General features: G+C 34.1%; 2 long non-coding RNA genes across 2 annotated transcripts; both read right to left on the minus strand.

Moving 5' to 3' along the window:
• Positions 1 to 550: 550 nt before the first annotated feature.
• LOC140054239 (uncharacterized) lies at positions 551 to 1,278 on the minus strand. The gene is made up of 3 exons (XR_011846497.1): positions 1,262 to 1,278; positions 777 to 892; positions 551 to 630 (listed from the first exon to the last, which is right to left on the minus strand). It is a non-coding gene; the product is annotated as an uncharacterized lncRNA (long non-coding RNA).
• A 745-nt stretch (positions 1,279 to 2,023) lies between these two features.
• On the minus strand, positions 2,024 to 3,618 carry LOC140054240 (uncharacterized). The gene is made up of 3 exons (XR_011846498.1): positions 3,544 to 3,618; positions 3,304 to 3,355; positions 2,024 to 2,047 (listed from the first exon to the last, which is right to left on the minus strand). It is a non-coding gene; the product is annotated as an uncharacterized lncRNA (long non-coding RNA).
• Positions 3,619 to 22,206: the final 18,588 nt, after the last annotated feature.

Genomic DNA, 22,206 nt, shown 5'->3' on the forward strand with positions numbered 1-22,206 from the left:
TTAACCAGCTCATAATAAATCTAACATATTTATTTCGATTTAAAAAAAAAATGTTAAGAAGTAAATAGGCCTGCTTTGTATTAATGTTTATTCAGAAAATTAAAACACTAAATGAATGCTAATGTTTACTAATGGTATGATAATAAAGGTTAAAATTATGATATCAATGAGGGAAAAACAGAAAATAATGAAAAAAAAGTAGAAAATGTTTAGAAAACTTGTAAGGAAACATTGACTGAATAAACGTGATGGTGAACCACAACAGAAAAATAAATAAATATAACATATTAGTTCTGCCTTATCTATGATCGATGTAATAAAAACACTGTTCATATCTGAGATGGATGTAACTCACCTCTTCAAATAATTTCTTCCACTTCATATACAAATTATAATCAAAATAGCAAGAAAAAATCGTAGAAGGAAGCAGACATTACAAACAAATATCAAAAGTGAGCAGTATGCTACAGTGTAGAACACGTTAATTATATCTAAACTTATATCTTACTTATAACTAAATTTACCTTGTTTGTTATGTTAAATGACAGAAAAGAAAAACAAAAGTTTGTACACAGCAAGGAGATGACCAAATGTCTTAACATCCTATACCGTCTAGATTTTCTAAGGTCACTAAAAAAACAATTATTACGTATAAGTAAATTTAAAAGCTGTCAAAAATATCTTTACGTCTTCAGGAAATTCCAAATGCGGCTTTCATCAACTCATTTTTATGTTCTATTTTTAATATTTCTATTAAAACAAGTTTTTTTTCAAACCTCAGAAAACATATGATACACATGGTGAATATAAGAAACCCATTGGATATTGTCAGCCCTACATACGATAGTACTTCCATTCCAACGGCAGCATCTTCGTCTGTATTTGAAGCATCCTGAAATGATCCAATTATTTATACAATACATCCATTTTACAAAGTAGATACTTTTCGATTCCCGGTCTGATCAACAACCGTATAAATCAAGCACTGTGTTGGGTCTTGTATAAGGCTGTTGGTTTGCGCCAAGATTCATCAGTTGATACAAGCACTGTGTTGGGTCTTGTATAAGGCTGTTGGTTTGCGCCAAGATTCATCAGTTGATAAAAACATGACAAACCCAACAACCGATCAGCACGATACAACATGTATCACTTATTTGGAATCGCTTAGTTGTAATCGGTATGGAGGAACAAACCTGGCAGACATGGCAGAATTCCGACAAGCAAACAAAACAATCATGGTAAATGAAGAACGAAGTCATACCTCGGTAGTTTGCATAAGAATTGCAAACGTTGTCAGGTGGTTACATTGACATACTATTGGTTTAGTCTGAAAATCTTCTGATATTGTTTCACAACCTTCTTTTGACCAAGTGCTTAAACAAACAAGCAATACTTTTACTACATTATTTGAAATTTGAATTAACGATACTCCTAAACTCACTAATTAATATTGTTGTTTCTGATTTAGTGTGACGCACGACACTTACATAGGGCTAACGGCTTCATCAATAAACGTACAGATTGGTTCCATATTTGTAAGTTCTGTTTCTTCACTTATCTAAACAAAAACAATATTGTTGATCAGCCACTGAGGATTTTAGTTGATGCGTCAAACCAAGACAATAACAGGACAATGATTTCGCCTCCCCAAGATAGGAACTTGGATAGGCCTTTGATGTTATGTCTGGCTGCGACAAGTACCAAAAGTACTGTACACGTTAAAGGGCGTGGAACTGATCGTGTCGCAGCCATAGATAAACTCTTTGATCTCCGGAGCATCATGTTATTAGATTGCCTTGGTCTAACTAATTAGGCCTGTTTTCTGTCATTGCACATAGTATTGTTTAATTTACAATGATATTCTGATATTAACATATATAATATTGAAAAAATTGATATACATAAATTGTTCGTAGGCCTATTTACCTTTAGTGTGGGAAAAACAAGTTTCACATTTGCATTTCTTGTATCATTCCGTTCATTAACATAAATTGTTACAGATACAAGATCACTCACAACTTCAGAATTGGTAAGATCACTACTAAATCTGAAAACAAATAATTGTAAAATACGGATATCGATTGTCAAATGACTGATAACAGTGATATTGGTGCGCACGCATGTAAATAGATTGTTTTTTAAGGTGTTCATTTTTTTAAATAAATGGAGATGTTAAAATGTAGTACCTCTTATTTTCTACCCCATGCTTGCGCTAAATTGAATACAAAGTATAAAGTTACGTTTCGTCTGATGGGGTGGGGGAGGGGAATGTGTCTATTTTGAAAAAATTGGAAATAACGGTAGATGTTACTATGAACTACTTCTTCTCTTTAACCAATGACTATTTGGAATTATGAATAATTGGGTTGATTTTTATGTCGCCCTATAGCCAACCTTATAGAAAATACGGGCGCCACATGTAATTTTATTTATTTAAAAAAATTTATTTAACAACATAATTATACAGGATTATACACAATCAAGTAGAAATATACTTGTTTTGCATTGTGGTCCTGTCGACAAAAACGGATACAAATTTAAGTACTTATACAATTACAATTAATAATAATAGCAACAAAAAATATAAACTGGAAGTTAAATGTTATGAAAAAAATCTGCTTTAAAGGACATAATCGTGGGTGAATGTTTTATGTTTTTATTGACAAATTTTAATGACAAACCAAACAATTAATTTACATCTCATTTTCATTTTATACAAACATAATTATAATTAACAAGAAAATGTAGATTATGCATTTTATGTACCATAATAAAAACATACTATGTGTATTGCAGAATCATCACTGTATTGCAGAATCATCACTGTGTTGCAGAATCATCACTGTGTTGCAGAATCATCACTGTATTGCAGAATCACCACTGTATTGCAGAATCACCACTGTATTGCAGAATCACCACTGTATTGCAGAATCATCACTGTGTTGCAGAATCACCACTGTATTGCAGAATCATCACTGTATTGCAGAATCATCACTGTGTTGCAGAATCACCACTGTATTGCAGAATCATCACTGTATTGCAGAATCACCATTGTATTGCAGAATCATCACTGTATTGCAGAATCACCACTGTATTGCAGAATCATCACTGTATTGCAGAATCACCACTGTATTGCAGAATCACCGTTGTATTGCAGAATCATCACTGTATCGCAGAATCATCACTGTTGCAGAATCATCACTGTATCGCAGAATCATCACTGTGTTGCAGAATCATTGCCTACGATACTTGACGTATAATGCCATGTGGGGATACCGTACAGAGAATCGGGTGAATACTTACGGTATTGACAAATTTACATATAGCAACTTGGCTGCAATTATTCCAATTGTTTCTAAGTAAAAATAATAATAAATCCTGTATAAACTATTAACAACCTAGGTTGTTCTCTGGGTGAAGGACCGGAAAACGATTGGCCCACTATATTAAAACTCCAGTTTGGTTATTATATAATATTACATTAGGTTCGTTAGTTACTGAATTGAAAAATCGGCGATATAGGAACAATACAAACTAACTTACCATTCGTATCTTTTTTCGATTCGATTTCGAATGCAATTGCATTTGCTTCTCTTGTTATAGGAGTCAAATCAATCGTTGGACTTGATGACTTAATGAGTATACCCTCTAATGTATAAACATGTTTAAAGTCAACATAATAATGTATAAGCGTATTTAGGAATTTTTTTAAACAACAAACTTGAGATGTTACCTCATCAATTTTCCCTGCTCATACAGGAGTATGATGCTTTGTTTGGATCTATATAGCGCATTTTAAAAATATACAACAAAAACAAACATTGTCGAACTGTACACCATACGTTCGATAGTCTCGAATCTATTCTTAAGCTCTTTAACTCAAACTTTATGTGACAAAAATGATGTGATGTGCCTATAATTGTGTATCCCCATACTCCGGTTTGGGTGCTAGCTTGGTGTTTTTTATTTTTGTTCTCTTCCTTTTGGTTTCCACTCTTTCTCTTTATTGTCGAGCGCATAGAGACATCGTTTATTTACGCTATATAAATCTATTATGATTATTATCATAATGGACATGATGACGTCGTATCACTACCATATTTGAGCACATCACACTTTTTTGTCAAACTAGTTTGATAGTGTAGACAGAGCTTTAAACGCAAAATGAAATTACCTGCTTTGTCATCCAACGTGAAATATTTATATTCACCGTCTGCAAGTAGAACCAATTCATAATATTGCTCTCCGGTGATGTTCTCAACTAGCTCAATGACGTCATTAGAAACACCGGTATCTGGTTCTTTAAGGAAAAAACAATTTATTTTTATTTTTTAAATTTTATTTTATTCAATCGAAACCAACAGCGATAATTACCGCCACTAACAGGTTTGATACAAACAAAGCCAGGACTGTTTAAAGCACCTTGATTGATCCTTCTCTCGTCCAGTGCCCACCTTGAACAGAGGAAAGGCATAAGCCAATACGTCTGAGGCAGATACTAGATGCAGGGGCTGCCATAAGAGTCAGCAGTGCTGATTTCAAATGCCTAACGGGACCCCAGCTCCATATACAGCACCAGATATTCCCAGATGGTCTCCCATCCAAGCTCTGACCAGGCCCAACGTTGCTTAACTTCGGTGATCTGACGAGGTACATTTTGTTTGTTTTATCTGGGTGACCTCTTCAGTCAAAGACTGATCTCCCAGAGGGCCCAGTTGGTGATCAGTGGCTGTGATGTACTACTACACCGGGGTAACCCCCTACATGTTAAGATCCCTTTACAATTTGACAGCAAAATCTAACACTTTTAAAACATACAAAGTAATTTTTAAGACGACATTCAGACAGTCACGGGATTACTATAGATTCATCCATACGTTCAAAATCTTGTTATTCATCCATACGTTCAAAATCATGTTATTCATCCATACGTTGTGCAAACAGAACCTACCTTGTGAACGATCAGTAGAACATCTGACACTAGCAATTTCGGAGACCTCACAATTCCCAGGGTTGCCCACTCCATCATGAATACAATCACTAAGTGCAGCCTCTGAACCTAAGCATTTAAATTTCTTAATTATTGGAACTGCTTCTCCGTGATACGAGCCCGTGTAGACTTCTACGGCAGACGCGTAACCTAGCTGTCGACAAGCAACGGTCCCATCATCAATGTCCCATGCATTATCACACACCGCTCCCCATGCTCCGTTCCCGTCTGATATCTCCACTCGACCTTCGTTGGGAGATGATCCATTCGCTAGACGAATATCTAAATTTTAATTTCTTTTGTTAATCAGTGTACTTAATGGGTAATCTTCAGGAACCTTTAACTTTCTTTCAATTTTCTTTGCGAATCAATCGGATATAAAACATAGCAAATAACAATTTTCATCCCTTAAATACAACTTGGCCTGTGACACGTTATTTTGAGTACAGTAGTCAGTATCACCCACCCGTCGTAGACGAGTACTTTACTGATTAGTATTTAGTTTAAATAGCCTACCTAATGTCGTATTCATGCAAATTACTGAAACATGTCGAAGACGCGGTGTATAACAATCATCAGATACATTTCCAAATCTCCCAACACCGTTGGTACATTCTCTCAGAGCATTCTCATAGCCACTACAATCGACGTCATCTGTAACCATTCTGATACCACTATCTGTATCCAAGACATTGTATAGGTCTCGTTTGAAACAACATCGATAATTTAACATACGACATACGACCGTACATTCCTCAACGTCCCATCCATGTGAACAGATTCTACCATATGAACCATTAAAGAACAGCTCAACAAAGCCTTCGTGAGGTCCACTTCCGCCCACAAGAATGATTTCTATATAAGAAGAGTAAACAAAAAACCAAACTTATATACCTGTACTTACATACTACTTATTGATCAGAAATTGGATAGGACTGATGACGGTGATTCTCTCTTAAGCGTGGTTCTCACTGGAGACGCAACGCAAGAACGTACGCGCAACGCGAATTGACCAATGACAAGCCACTGTCCGAATAAGCCATCGTTTTTGATTGGTCAAATCACTTACGTTGCGTTACGTATGCGTTGTGTCGCTAGTGGGAACCAAGCTTTACGTTGCGTTACGGCCATGCGTTGCGTCGCTAGTGTGAACCAAGCTTTAAGCTTTGTAAATTTTATGCGTATTACCAAATATTACTAATATCGAATTTGATTTTGTCCGCCGACATACGTGTGTGCAAGTAGAATTTTTAACATTTAAACGGTATATACACGACAACGGTGATCTATGCTGATATATAATTGAAGCAATGTTTTATTGTATAAGTGCCATATATTTAGAAATAAGTAAAAAACTAATAAAACAACTGTAAACATAATGAAATTACCTTCTGGCTCAGCGCTTACTGACGTGAATCCAATTATGTATACTGTACAAACAACAATAAAAATAGTAACGCAGGACCCGTTCGGGCATAGCTATTTACCCGGGTAAGTTGATTTCATGAACATAGTTATCGCTGACATCGGTAGTGGTGGAACCCAACTTACTCGGGTAGATAGCTAAGACTTAACGGGCCCATAGACTATTTCTCCTTAATTTTCTTTTTTAGTAAATGTTCAACAAAACCTATAATTAATATTAAATAACTCTTCTCTGATAACGACTCTAATACATTAAAGTTTCTCTTTCCGTTCGGGCATAGCTATTTACCCGGGTAAGTTGATTTCATGGACATAGTTATCGCTGACATTGGTAGTGGTGGAACCCAACTTACTCGGGTAGATAACTAAGCCTCAACGGGCCTACACTATGTTTCTCCTTAAATTGCTTTCTTGTTCGTCATAAACATCTACAATTAATATTCAATAACTCTTCGCCTGATAAATACGGAATTCAAAGATTTAAAAATGTTACTGATGAAGTTTATCAAATTGTAATGACATTTGGAATTAACTAAAATGTGATAAATAATATGATTTTATGTAATGACATGAAAGATAATGATTGTGAATAAAAATGGTGTTTACACCACAAAAGAGAAAAAATTTCGCCTGATAAGTTTATCTTTGAGTTACATTTATCATCAACACTAGATCAAAATAATTATTTATTTGATTGTTTTACCTGAATTAAACGTTGTAAAGACAAAAATTATCTTGAACCAAATCACAAGACAATACATACTATTGAAGAAGAAAAAAATACAAATGTATAAAAGACAATGTTTTCACTAAAAATACAAAACGGTAATATTCAACCAGTCAATTTTACTATTTTTTGCTTTTATTACATGATTATTTTTCAGGTAAATAATTTGTTTTTCGATTAAATTGTTTGTCAAAGTGATTAACTATTATGTAACATTAAAATGGCATATTCAACAAAAACATTTAATTTTTTTATGGGAACAATAACTTTAAAATTCAGATCATAATCGAATTTAAACTTGCTTTGGTATCTAATGTTTCAATTTAATTTTAAAAAAGTATTTAAGTTAATCTCTTTTGAGGAAGAGATTAAAAAATATGCCTACGTTATTCTGCATTGAAAGAGAACTGAAACCCAATGCATCAAACAAATACAAGTTAAAATACCTTGATAATATGTCGACTTGTGAATTAACCAGATCGTCACCTCGCGCTCCCTCTAATGACTGGAGTGAACTTTTTTTTTTACAATTTATAAGCCACCGTCAATTTCTTAATGAAATTATCAAAAATGTATTGTATTTCACTCAAAATAACAAGAATTACTTATTAGCCAAACTCTCTAACAAGATATTGTTATATCTATATTTTATTATACCCAATACAGTTTCTCGAACCCGACGCAATTATTACATTATTAAGGAGATTATTTAATAATGATATTGCAATATCTATTCCTTATTAATCAAATTTTTTAATTCCTTTTCAAAATTAAAGATTATAATTAAAATAGTCGATTTATATACAATGTTGTGCTTGGTGTTCTCACCAGAAAAGCAACACAATGACGTAACTCAACGTAAGTGATTTAACCAATCACAAGCGATGGATTATTCGAACTCCTTTTAATTGGTCAATTCGCTTGCGTTGCCTCTACGTCATTGCGTTGCGTCTCTAGTGGAAACCAAGCTTAAATTGTTATACGTTTAATAGAGTATTGTTTTGATGTACACTTGTGTGCTACATTCATTTAATTTCCCATCATGCAGCGGGAAACGGAAACTACAACATTATTCTTTCCCAGAATCACAATTAATCATGTTGATAGCACTTTCTCATTAAAAAAAAAATGAAAGTGGTATGGTAAAAATAATGCACGCCAGTTAGAAATGCAGTTATGTTTCTCATACATTCTTTTCTAAATTGAAAAAAAGGGTTACATGCAATACCGTATACAATCGATTTCGTAATATTATCTAATAACTACAACTAATACGATAACTATCAACTTATTGATCTTATTCACACGATTTAAGTATCCAATCGGATTAGTGGAGAAAATGAAGAATCCACGTCACCCCATCGTCATATGCATGTAATTATTTTGAGGTGGCTTTTATTATTTATCTAATATTACCGCCATACACTACTATTACAAATTATACCATCAGTCTACTAAGTAAAATGGTCGAAAAGACTTTTATATTCAAAATCTCTCTATGATCTCCTCTAAAGGAAAAGGCTTCGCCTTTCTAAGTCATTTCAATTAATATTCTGCTATTCAGAAGAGGTATCAACGCTGCTTGACATGTGTTGCCTTTTGAATTTCTTCCATGCCAATTTAACCTAAAAAAGTATACAGAAATAAATGCTGTAATTAGCATAAATATTGGTTTATGGTCACCTGGGCGTAAAGAACTAGAATGTTTGGACGTGGCGAAGATCGGTAACTAACAGTATTCATATGCATTTGTGCGTCTAACTACCTCACTGCCTTCAATTCACACATGCTAGCTAATGTTTTTCTTATGTGACCAAGCACAAAGTGTAGAAAAGAAAAATGTTATATTACAATATTCTAATTATTCCAGTTGATTTTTCAATACGAGACGCCGCGTGAACAGTTATGTCTTAGCTTTAACTTTTCTCACCTCTTTGCTAAGAAAACACTGTGTAAACCAGATGAAAAAGCCTTGAAATGACGAAGAAAAAACAAACAGGTATTGCAAAACAATGCTGTTGTTAAAAAGTTGAAAAATACCGAAGATCCAGGTTAACCCAACTGCTGGTGTCAGAAGAAGAATTCTATATAGCAGCGTTCTAAAATGTAAATAAAAATTTATGAGATTGTAACATCCCGTTATTCAAAATCTCTCTGCTTGCAAAGTGTAGCTATTCAAGGGAAAGTGAGACGTGTGTTCCTTGGTTCAATAATAGTCATACTTGCAATGATACAGTCAGCTTGCTCAAATAATTTCATCTAGAACTAGCCTATGCATCACATCAACTATTAAAATTGTCTAAACAGGCCGAGTGCGCACCAGTGCGAATCATCGACGATGACGGTACTATGAGGTTTTTCTCAGAGAAACTTAATCGAACATTTTTCTCTTACAGCGTGCCTTCAATTTCTATTACAATAACTTTTCTTGGATTGCTTACTTTGAGGGAAGAGTATTACAAATTTATTATTTATTTTTTATTTATTTATTTAAAAACATCTGCTTACACAATCATGTAAAAGAAACGGACGGTGTTGCTGTCTTAAATACACAAAAAGTGAGGAAAAAAATAATTAGTTTTGTGGAAAAAAAACAGATCGATATCTAGCTTTCAATGAATTGTCAGGGAATATTTAATTTCAGTTGGTAAGTTATTCCATATTTTAGCGCCTGAAACATTGACCGACGAGTCCATCTTACCTTATCTGCTGCAGTTTACTTCTCTCATCATCGTTCTGAATACTTTGTGATTTAGTGTACGCAACATAACCTACAACACTCAGTTGAACGGTTACAATCTGAAAGTCAAGTTAACTCAAGTGTTAATGCAAAGAATATGGTTAGAATATAGGAATGTTCCCGCAACTAAAAGTCTCTCTCCAATTTATAGCAGAAATTTCTGGCCTCAATGAACTTACAGCTGTATCTGTAATGCACATAAAAAGTTTAAATACCACAAACCCATGTAAAAGAGACATATAATTTAATTCAGAAATGTATACAAGTTATATAATTTATACTATATATTCAGTTAATTGCTATCTATTCTCATTATAAATAAAATTCTTTTCAACAATTATAATAAAATAATATTTACCAATATTGTGAAAATAACGGGACATATGAATGTCCACGTCACGCCATTGCTAGTGTTTAGCCAACAACTTAAAACAAAACAAAAAGGGAAAATAGTTTCATTACACCTGTCACTAAAAATAAACATATATTTATTTTATCTATCTTAAATTATTCGGAACGAATTTGTAAATGTATGTGTGGTTGATCGATCTGTTGGCTGGAACAGCAACCCATAGCCTTATGGCAAGGGTTCGAGGCTCACTCATCGCTCCATGGTGGTACAACGTGTCTTTAAATGACCTAGTACATCTTTCGATACAACAATCTACTGTACTAGCTCAAACATCATGTCGCGGACAGACGAACACCGTTGATATGGCCGCACCGAAATGGGTGAAACATAATAGTTGACAGCGTATTGAGACGACATGGTTTGTAAATAAATACATTACATTAACATTAATTATGTAGGTCTAACATATAGATTATGGGGTACGTTACTTGAAGCTCTAATTTGTAAATTAAAACTTTGGTGATAAAAAGTATTTTCTTATTTCGTGCGATCCCATCCAACATGATTCCAGACACATTAACAGGACAGGCTTATGCTTGATTCCCATTAGAACGTAACGCTAGAACGTAACGCAAGGACGTAAACGCTACGCAAGCGTGTTAACCAATGACAAGCGACAGTTCGAATAATCCATCGTTTGTGATTGGTCAATTCACTTACGTTGCGTTACGTCCTTGTGTTGCGTCTCCAGGGTGGAGTGTTTAATACCTTTCAGATGCGTAGTGTTTGCCGCTAATAGAAGCGGTAATTATAACCAACAGCAGAGGAAATGCCCATCCGAATATTCTGAAAAATACAAATCTTCTTTCTGGATCCCAAAACGCATGTTGAATGCACAGGTACATATCTGTAGACAAAATTGCCATCCACGAAAACGCCACTAACAGAGAGTAATGCAGGCAGGCTGCGATGATAAAACAGACGACCTGCGATAAACAATCAATATCTTCAATTCATTGATTTGATTTTGTTATAGTTGTACTATGATATCAAGTTAGTTACTATTCATTAAACAAAATAAATATAATATATTGGTTTCATCGTAAAGAAAATTCATTTATGAGGTAGGGGCGTTACTCTTTAAATTCACAGCGACCCATATAGGTCTACCCCATCTCCTCCTTCCTCCAAATCATTTCTTCCATTTATTTACAGAAAAATTGAAGTGGACATTACAAAAAATAGTGAGTGGAACTGTATGTAATTTAATGAGTAAATTATAGTGTTATATTATCGACAAATCAAGAACGAGTTTGCAAGAACCATTTTACCCCAAAAAATATAGTATTTTAACATTTTGCTAAGCAAATTAAACTCACCTTGTTTGTTATGTTAAATGACAGAAACGAAAAACAAAAGTTTGTAGAGAGCAAGGCGATAACCAAATGCCTTAACATCCTATACCGTCTGGATTTCCTAAGGTCACTAAAAAAACAAAGTAAATTTCAAAAGCTTTCAGAAATATCTGTTTCGCTGAAGATATTTCAAATTTGAAATTAATGTGTATAACATGTTAATATTAAACGGTTTTTTTTTTCAAACCTGAGCAAGCATATGATACACATGGTAAATATAAGAAACCCATTGGATATTGTCAACCCTGCATACGATAGCACTTCCATTCCAACGGCAGCATCTTCATCTGTATTTGAAACATCCTGAAATGATATCAGCAATTTACGTCACATTTCAGTTTTAAGGTAAAATGCCACGCATACATTTTACAAAATTTGTAATTTTGTTTGCCCGATATCCTTATCTGATCAACAACCGTACAACCCAAGCATTATTTTTCTTTTAGTATTAAAATATATTAATTTCATAATATCATAACATATACAGTACATCTCCTTAAATGCATAACTTTCTTAACACAATTCATATTTTGAAATATTCATTTCTTAAAATAATCGTATTTTTAGCATATTATTGTGTTAAGTTTTGTATATAAAGACTGTCGGGTTGCACCAAGGTATACTACATCCGTTGATAAAAACATGATAGATTCTTGTAACCGATACAGAATTCTGATTTATCTCGGAATCACTAGTTGTGATCGGCTTTGTCGGCAGTGGAATCAACCAAAGAAAACAACATGAAAACAATCACGTTAAAAAGAACGAAGTCATACCTCTGACGTTTGCATAAGAATTGCAAACGTTGTCAGGTGGTTACATTGACAAGTTATTGGTGAAGTCTGAAAATCTTCTGATATAGTTTCGCAGCCTTCTTTAGACCATGTGCTTAAACAAATAAATTTGATAATGTTGATGCATAAAAACTCGCAACACAATATAAACTCTCATTTATAATAATAATTTTCTATACTTAATATTTTGTTTCGATTTGTCGCTGTGAAACTCTCTCATATAGATGTCCCCTCCCCCACCCCAACACAAAGCAAACACTTACACAGGGTTTACGGTTTCATCAACAAAAGCACAGATTGGTTCCATGTTTGCAAGTTCTGTATTTTCAGATATCTAAACAAAACACAATATTGATCAGTGTCATTTTGTCATTATTATTTTCAAAACTAATTATACAATTTGTAACATTTTAGTATTACATAGTATTATTTAATTTCTATGCCCTATTTATTGTTATTCGATTAATTTTTGTGTTAATTGATAAAAATAAAAATGTTTATTTACCTTTAATGTGGGGAAAACAAGTTTCACATTCGCACTTCGTGTATCATCTCGTCCATTAACATAAACTGTTACAGATACAAGATCACTCGCAACTTCAGAATTTGTAAGATCGCTACTAAATCTGAAGAAATGAAAATAAATTGTTTGATAATTAAAGATTGAGTAAGTGTGCTAAATGGGTCATAACAACACACAATATTTGCTATATTTTTTCTGATTACTGCATGTATACACGGTTCTGGTTTTGTTTTAAATACATTTTTAAAATAATATTATGGGGAGATATAGGCCTAAGGATCGAGTGAATACTTACGGTATTGACACATTCACAGATATTAATTTGGCTGCGATTATTCCAATTGATTCTATTTAAGAAATGAACTACAATTAGTGGACACAAATTATTAAAATCTTCCAAAATATAAAATCTTCTAAATCCTGTAAACCTAACAGCTTTCCTTAAGTAGTATACGTATGGAAAGCCATATGTGCCAAAATAATTTACGTCCTTGCGTTACGTTCTAGTGGGAACCACGCTTTAAGAAACAGTAACTTACCATTTGTGTTTGCGTCTGATTCGAGTGCAAATTCGATTGCATTTGGTCCCTTTGTTATAGGAGTTAATTCAATTGTTGGACTTGATGACTTAATGAGTACAACATCTAATGTATAAACATAATTAAACTTAGATAATCTAACAACAGGATGCTGAGATCAAAGGGTTTATCTATGGCTGCGACACGATCAGTGACACGATCAGTTCCACGCTCCTTGACAGACACACGTATTTGTCACAGCCAGACATAAGATCAAAAGAGTTCCTATCTTGGCAAGGCGAGCTCAGTGTCCTGTTGTTAGATTGCCTTGATTACACTCAGTATATGTAAGATACAAGATACAAGTCAACTTTATTACATCACCATCAATACGCTTCACATCGTTGTCAGCCCTATAGGGCTACTATTTTGTGCCATTTATTCCTGTCGTGGGCCTCGTGTTTCCCAAATGGGCCAGTGTAAATTAGTGCTGCTAATCATTCCGCAGTCATTCAACTTTATTGTCAAAATACAATTTTGAGATGTGTTCTGTATCCGAGTAGAATCATTTAATAATACGGATATATCCGATATTTATAGTTCGAGCGCATTTACCGTTTTTATTCTGATATGTGAAACATACAACTGACAGGACATAGAATTTCGATAGTCTAGTATCGAATATTTTTGATAAAGACATTTAATTATTACCTGCTTTGTCATCTATCGTAAAATATTTCAATTCTCCGTCTGCTAGTTGATACAACTCAGAATAGAGCACAGAGGTGATGTTATCAACCAGGGCAATGACGTCATTTGAAATGTCGGTATCTGGTCATTTAAGGGAAGTAAATGCTAAAATCTAGCTGGCAATTGTTATAAAGTTATTATATACAAGGGGATGAAAGTAAACACAAATTGGCACTTTATTACAGAATACACTATTATTTTAACCACTTTGACAGAAAGCAGTCTTATTTTACCAAACATTCGTTCCTTATTGTCCTACTATTGTATTAAGCTATGTCTACACTATCAAACTAGTTTCACAAAAAAGTGTGATGTCCCCAAATATGGTAGTGATATGCCTAAATATGATAGTGATAATGACATCATCATATCCATATATGGGTACATTACATGTTGTTGTTACATAAAGTATGATAGTGTAGACAGAGCTTTACACGAGAACGTACCTTGTAGATCATCAGAACATCGGACACTGGCAGTTTCGGAGACCAAACAATATCCAGGTCTGCCAATTCCATTATGAAGGCAATCACTAAGTGCTGCCTCGGAACCAACACATTGCATCGACTTAACTATAGGATCTGCTTCTCCGTGATACGAGCCCGTGTAGACTTCAACGGCAGACCCGTAACCTAACTGTCGACAAGCAACCGTCCCTTCATTGATGTCCCATCCGTCATCACAAACCGCTCCCCATGCTCCGTTTTTGTCTGCTATCTCCACTCGACCTTCATTGGGAGATGGTCCATTTACTAGTCGAATATCTAGAACAGTATAATAATAATATTAGTAACATTTTTCTTCCATTAAAAAAATTAAATTTTACCTCATAAAACCTCGTAAATTAAAATGGAGGCCTATTGTCTGGAAGTCAACGTGGTTTCTGGTTAAATTGAACCTTATTTTGTCCTTTTTTTTCCAATAGTAAAAACCCATATATTTTTCAATTCACATTTACATACAAACAATTACATATATATCTATGATAATTTAAATTTTCGTGGCTCCATTTTTTTCTCCTCTTTAAGACAGTCTTTTATTTCTTCTTTACTTTGTTGACCACAGAACACAATTTATTTCTTTACCGGCAAAAAAAGAAAAACAAAATTAAAATTATTAATTTTGCAAAAGTAACTTTCATCTTTTAAACATTTTTAACACTTACTATTAATAAAACAGTTCTCATTAAATGTTAGGAAGGGGGAAGTTAATTTAAAGCTCTGTCTACACTATTAAACTTTATGTGACAAATAATGGGATGTGAAGATAATAACATAATAATAACAAGATTTTTATAGCGCACATACCACTCAAGAGGGCTCAAGGCGCATTTAAAAAATAAAAAAACAAATCATACAAGTTCCTGACAAATAAAATTCTTTGAAAGGTCCCCATCCGTTTTCGTTCTGTCGCGGTCCCGGACCCCTACCTAGTTGACCAAACAAAGGAGCTGGATACACATTTGCCTTGCTCAGAGACAACAACCAAGACAGAGGCACCCCGGAGATAATGTTGGCCAGGAAAAAGTATTCTATACAATTCTAAGTCTAAAACTTTAGGAAACCTCATGATTTTCATATGCCTTAATGAATAAATGTGTTTTTAATAATGTTTGTAAAAGTATCAACAGTTTTGCAAAATCTTAAAGAGCTCGGGTAGAGCATTCCATAGACGAGGAGAAGTAACGGTGAAAGCTCAGTCTCCCCATGAGTGGTGAGACTTGGGCTGATGTAGAAGCAGCGTATCACTAGAACGCAGATTACGTCCGGGGAACATACAGCCTAAGCATGTCAGGAGCCATGCCATTTATATACTTTAAAAAAAAAGAGTAATATTTTAAAAACAATGTGGTACCTAACAGGAAGCCAATGCAATATTTCCAAGGTATTTTATATGTGTCCATATCTTGGTAATTTTTTAACAACTCGTGCCGCTGTATTTTGAATCAGCTGAAGCCTGTGGAGTTGTTTTTGTGGTAGCCCATATAGCAAAGAGTTTCCCATATCCAGTCGTGAAGTGACAAAAGCATGAACAAGTTGTTTAGCTGCTGCCTCATTAATAAACTTGCAAATCCTTCGGATGTTTCGTACGTAAAAAAAACGCAGAAATGGTTATTGAGATATGAAAAATCATAGTTATATAGTCACATCCATCTCAACCCCAAGATTTCTAACCTGTTTAGCCGGGTCAATTTGGGTTTCACCAATTTAAATAAAACTTGGTGGCAGTTTTTCCAACTGCTGTTGTGATCCAAAGAGAATATATATATTCTGTTTTTTCATCGTTTAATTTAAGAAAGTTGTTTTTCATCCAGACACGCAATTCATAGATACAATGTTGGAGCAATTCCAAAGAAATGTCACTGTGTGTCTTTGTAGGTTTAAAAAAAATATAAAGCTGAGTATCATCAGCATAAACATGATAGTACAGATCATATTTACTACTGATATCCCGTATCGGGTGTAAATAAATTGTAAACAATTGCGGCCCAAGAACAGATCCCTGTGGTACCGAAAAGTTTAAAAAAGAAGTTTTTGAGATAGCATCACCAATACATACGTGTTGAGGTCTTTTTTTCCAAATATTACCGGCACAAATCAAGTGCTTTCCTTCAATACCAATATACGTACTGAGTCTATTTAACAACACAGAATGGTCAACCGTATCAAATGCTGCACTTAAATCTAATAATACTAAAGCAGTTAGCTTTCCATCATCCATCGCACGTATGATATCGTTATTTACACGAAGTAATGCCGTTTCAGTACTATGATGCACTTTGTAGGCAGATTGATACGGATCAAGTAGGCTATGTTTTTGTACATGCGACAATATCCGTTTAGAAACAACCTTCTCAATTATTTTTCCTAAAAAAACTAAGATTCGAGATAGGTCTGTAGTTTTTCAGAATCTCGTGATCTAGACCTATTTTTTTCAATGTGGGTCGAACATGAGTGAATTTAAGAGACTCTGGGAAAGAACCACTTTCAAGAGACTTATTTACAATATGTGTGATTAATTGAATAAATGCAGAAGTATATTTCTTTATCAGTGAAGTTGGCACCGGGTCAAGTGCACACGATTTTGAGGAATTTTTGAAAATATTTAAAATGTCCTCCTCACTTGCAGGTTCAAACTGAGAAAACTGTATGGACCTAGTTAAATCATAAGATATAGTACATTTATCAGAAGCAGTTATAACTTCTGCAGTATTTTCATTTTCTAGTGAATCACGAATTGATATAATTTTAATTACAAAAGCAAGAGCTTCATCTGAGACAGCCGAAGGAAGGACTGATGACTTGGAGCGATTTAAAAGTTTATTTACTAAATTTAAAAGTTTCTTTTGATCACCTGTGCAGTTACTAACCAGACTAGAGTATAATACCGCGTCTTGGCCTTTTCAATCAGTCCATTTACTACGCATCTTTGGTCACAGTATTCCTGTCTATCCTTAAGAAGCTTTGATTTCATCCACTTACGTTCAAGTTGACGACGTACTTTCCTTTCAGATCGAATTTCATCTGTATACCACGGTTTAGCTTCCTTTTGCCTAATTGGTTTTTTTTTTTCTGAACTGGTGCATGTAAATCAAGTACAGCTCTGAGATCAGAATAGCTTTCTACACTATCTTCAAGAATTACACTTACATCGGTTATATTAGACACACAAGCTTGAATTTCATTTGTGAATTTCTCAACATCAATTTGTTTTAGGTTGCGACTTTTTGATGTCATAGAATAGTTGTAATATTCTTGTTGCTTGTGTTTGCAAACATATGCTCCATAACTCAAAAATTTATTGTAGATGGAGAAGTATCCTATATATTTAAACTTAGAGTTTACGAATTTTCTTTTTCTGTTTGTACGTTTGTTGATATGGATGAAATTTCCAAAATAAAAGAAATTGAAAATATCATTACCATATTTGTGCATATAAATATCATATTTGGGTACATCACAATAGTTTGATAGTGTAGACAGAGCTTTAGATAATGATGTACTGTAATCAGTGAAGTTTATTTATATAAGTTTTAAGCTCTGTCTACACTTTCAAACTTTATGTGACAAAAAGTGTGATGTGCCCTAATATTGTAGTGATATATATTTTTGTCACATAAAGTTTAGACAGAGTTTTAGAGTACAGTGTGCCTACCTAGTGCCGTATTCCTACAACGAACTCCAGCAAGTTGAGTACGGTTATAGCAACTTCCAGATATAATTCCAAATCCCCCTGCACCACCGCCATTTGTACATTCGCTCAATGCATTTTCATACCCGTTGCAGTCGACTCCATCTGTAACCATGCCACTACCTATGCCAAATGTGGCGTATCTTTCGTAGTCGTAACAGCAACGATAATCCAAGTACCTACATGCGACTGAACAAGCCTTAAAGTTCCAACCAAATGAACAGATTCCTCCACGGATGCCAAAACGGGCGTCAATTATCAGCTCAACTAGGCCTTCATTAGGTCCATCTCCGCCCACAAGAACGATTTCTGTACATAAGAGCAAAATCACGGTATCAACAAAATTGTACATTTGTATAACAAAATTAATGCAAAGCCCAAAAGACGTATATTACCTACTGTATACAAACAAACAAAAATAGGGCAACAGTGTAAAGCTCTGTCTACACTATCAAACTTTATGTGACAAAAAATGGGATTTTCCCATATATGGACATGGTTATATCACTATCATAATGTGGGCATATCACTACCATATTTGGGCACATCACACTTTGTTTTTGTCAAACTAGTTTGATAGTGTAAACGAAGCTTTATGCAAGAAAAACGAATATAATACAGTAATAGTAATAAAATGTAATTACCTTGTAACTCGGCCATTACAATTTGGTATGCTATGTAAAAACAGTATACAGTAAATAGAATGGTCAGATTGCTCAAAAGACCACAAAAATGTTTATAATAAATTAAAATTTATAAATCAAAATGCAAATTACTAAGAAAAATGACGATGTTGTGGGTATAAGCTGCTGGATCAAAGCTATCAAAACAGTCGGCTTTTTGGGCCCTAACCCTTGTTCGGTGTTAATTAAACTGTGTTAATTAAACTTTCTTTTTTCTTAAAATATCAATTTATATGTGATATTATTTACCTGAATAGTAAAACGTTGTAAAGACCAAGACAATCTTGAATAAAATCGCATGGAAGTACATCGCAAGTACACGCTAGAATGAAAAATGATAAAAGCAGTTTCTAATGTTAGTTTCCACTGTGTCTAAGTGTCTACATAGTTATTTAAACATCTAACACTTTATCTGCAGATATGTTAAAATTAGCCAATATGCCTACCTGTGGTACCACCATTACAACCATACCTAACAGTAATGACGTATCCTTAACATTTGAATAGAGTCATTGGCCTACCTGTGGAGTACCACCGTTAAAACCATGCCTAACAGTAATATATCCCTAACATTTGAGGAGAGTCAATAGGCCTACCTGTGGTACCACCGTTAAAACCATGCCTAACAGTAATAATTATATCCCTAACAGTTGAAGAGAGTCAATAGGCCTACCTGTGGTACCACCGTTAAAACCATGCCTAACAGTAATAATTATATCCCTAACATTTGAGGAGAGTCAATAGGCCTACCTGTGGTACCACCGTTAAAACCATGCCTAACAGTAATATATCCCTAACATTTGAGGAGAGACATTGGCCTATCTGTGGAGTACCACCGTTAAAACCATGCCTAACAGTAATACATCCCTAACATTTGAGGAGAGACATTGGCCTACCTGTGGTACCACCGTTAAAACCATGCCTAACAGTAATATATCCCTAACATTTGAGGAGAGACATTGGCCTATCTGTGGAGTACCACCGTTAAAACCATGCCTAACAGTAATATATCCTTAACATTTGAGGAGAGACATTGGCCTACCTGTGGTACCACCGTTAAACCTATGCATTAACAGTAATATATCCCTAACATTTGAGGAGAGACATTGGCCTATCTGTGGAGTACCACCGTTAAAACCATGCCTAACAGTAATACATCCCTAACATTTGAGAAGAGTCAATATTATTGGCCTACCTGTAGTACCACCGATATTCACATAAAAAGAAAGTCTTCTCAGCTTCTGGAACCCAACCCAATGAATAAAATGTAATGAAAAATGCAAATCGGTGACCAACTAAAACGTGATATTGAAAAAAAAGCGTGGAAGATTACTTTTGCAATCTACAATAACACCATCGTCAATTTCTTAATAAACTTATTGATATTATATATTACTCTAAATAATGAATTATTAAACAAACCTTTCCACGTTAGCAAAAAATTGTCTACTAACTATATTGAATCCTCGAACCAATGCAATTATTTTAGCATTATCGAGGTTTGCGTCTTGTCCATTTGAGATTATTCTGGGCATAATAAAATAACATTGCAATAGGATTCTCATTTCTTTTGAATTAATCACATTAGTATATTCGTTTTCAAAATTAATGAAAATATACAGTAATACTCGATTTAGATACATTGCAAAATGAGATAATAATTGTATTTCTCAACATGCCAACGCGGAGGAAAGAAGACAAATTCTCTACCATGATACTGAATCTGAAATATGGTATAGTCCATCTATGGCATAGTCCATCTATGGTATAGTCCATATATGGCATAGTCCATCTATGGCATAGTCCATCTATGGCATAGTCCATCTATGGCATAGTCTATATATGGCATAGTTCATCTATGGCATAGTCCATCTATGGCATAGTCCATCTATGGCATAATCCATCTATGACATAGTCCAACTATGGCATAGTCCATCTATGGCATACTGTAGTCCATCTATGGCATAGTCCATATATGGCATAGTCCATCTATGGCATAGTCCGTCTATGGTATAGTCCATTTATGGCATAGTCCATTTATGGCATGTTCATCTATGGCATAGTCCGTCTATGGCATAGTAAATCTATGACATAGTCCATTTATGGCATAGTCTATTTGTGGCATTTAGTCCATTTATGACATAGTAAGTCTATGGCATAGTTTATCTATGGCATAGTCCATCTATGGCATAGTCTTCTATGGCACAATCCATCTATGGCATAGTCCTGTGGCACTGTCATCCAATATCTGTGATGCAGTTTTACATAATTCTGTATCACATGTGGTGCCTGTATTTATGTTAAGGCTTGGCTGAGGTTAGGCGTATGGCCAATTTTACCGGCGTCCCATGTGATAATATGCGATTATGTATTAAAGAATTTGATACTTTACATATTATAGATACAGTATCAAAAATTGGCTACTGCTCTAATCGCAATAAAATGTTTTCAAACTTACTAAAAAAATTATTGTAAAATATGCTTCATGTGCTTTTTCAACGCTTCATTGATTGAATACAGGTTTCATTACAATTATACAATCGATTTCTTAATTTTATCTAATAACTACATAAACAAATCGATATGCTATATATCCCAATTCATGATTAAAAATCTTGCATAATGTTTAATATGTTGTAATAAGTAAATTAACTTGTAAAATTTAATTTAAAATAAAAACATTTAAAAAAAGGTAAAAGGTACTAGTTACTACAATTATTGCGTACGGTAAATTTGTCAAATCATTAATTGGTACATACATGCTTTTATTATTGTCTTGTAAACTTACAAATGACAATGATTTTGACCACATAAAATGAATGAATGAATGATCAATTTTCTCTCGTCTTTCAGTTTATTAGTTTATCTCATTTCACATTTATTTAGTCTCATCGTTTTAAGCTCTTTTTACACTATAAAACTTGATGTGACAAAAACAAATGTGATGTGCCCATAATATGGACATGATGATGTCATATCACTACCATATTTTGGCATATCACTACCATATTTGGGCACATCACTTTTTGTCAAAACTAGTTTAATAGTGTAGACAGAGCTTTATAGTAGCACTCATACATATCATAGAAGAGAATTTT

The sequence above is a fragment of the Antedon mediterranea genome, chromosome 7 (genome assembly GCF_964355755.1).
Source record: "Antedon mediterranea chromosome 7, ecAntMedi1.1, whole genome shotgun sequence".
In the NCBI taxonomy this organism is placed as follows: Eukaryota; Metazoa; Echinodermata; class Crinoidea; order Comatulida; family Antedonidae; genus Antedon; species Antedon mediterranea.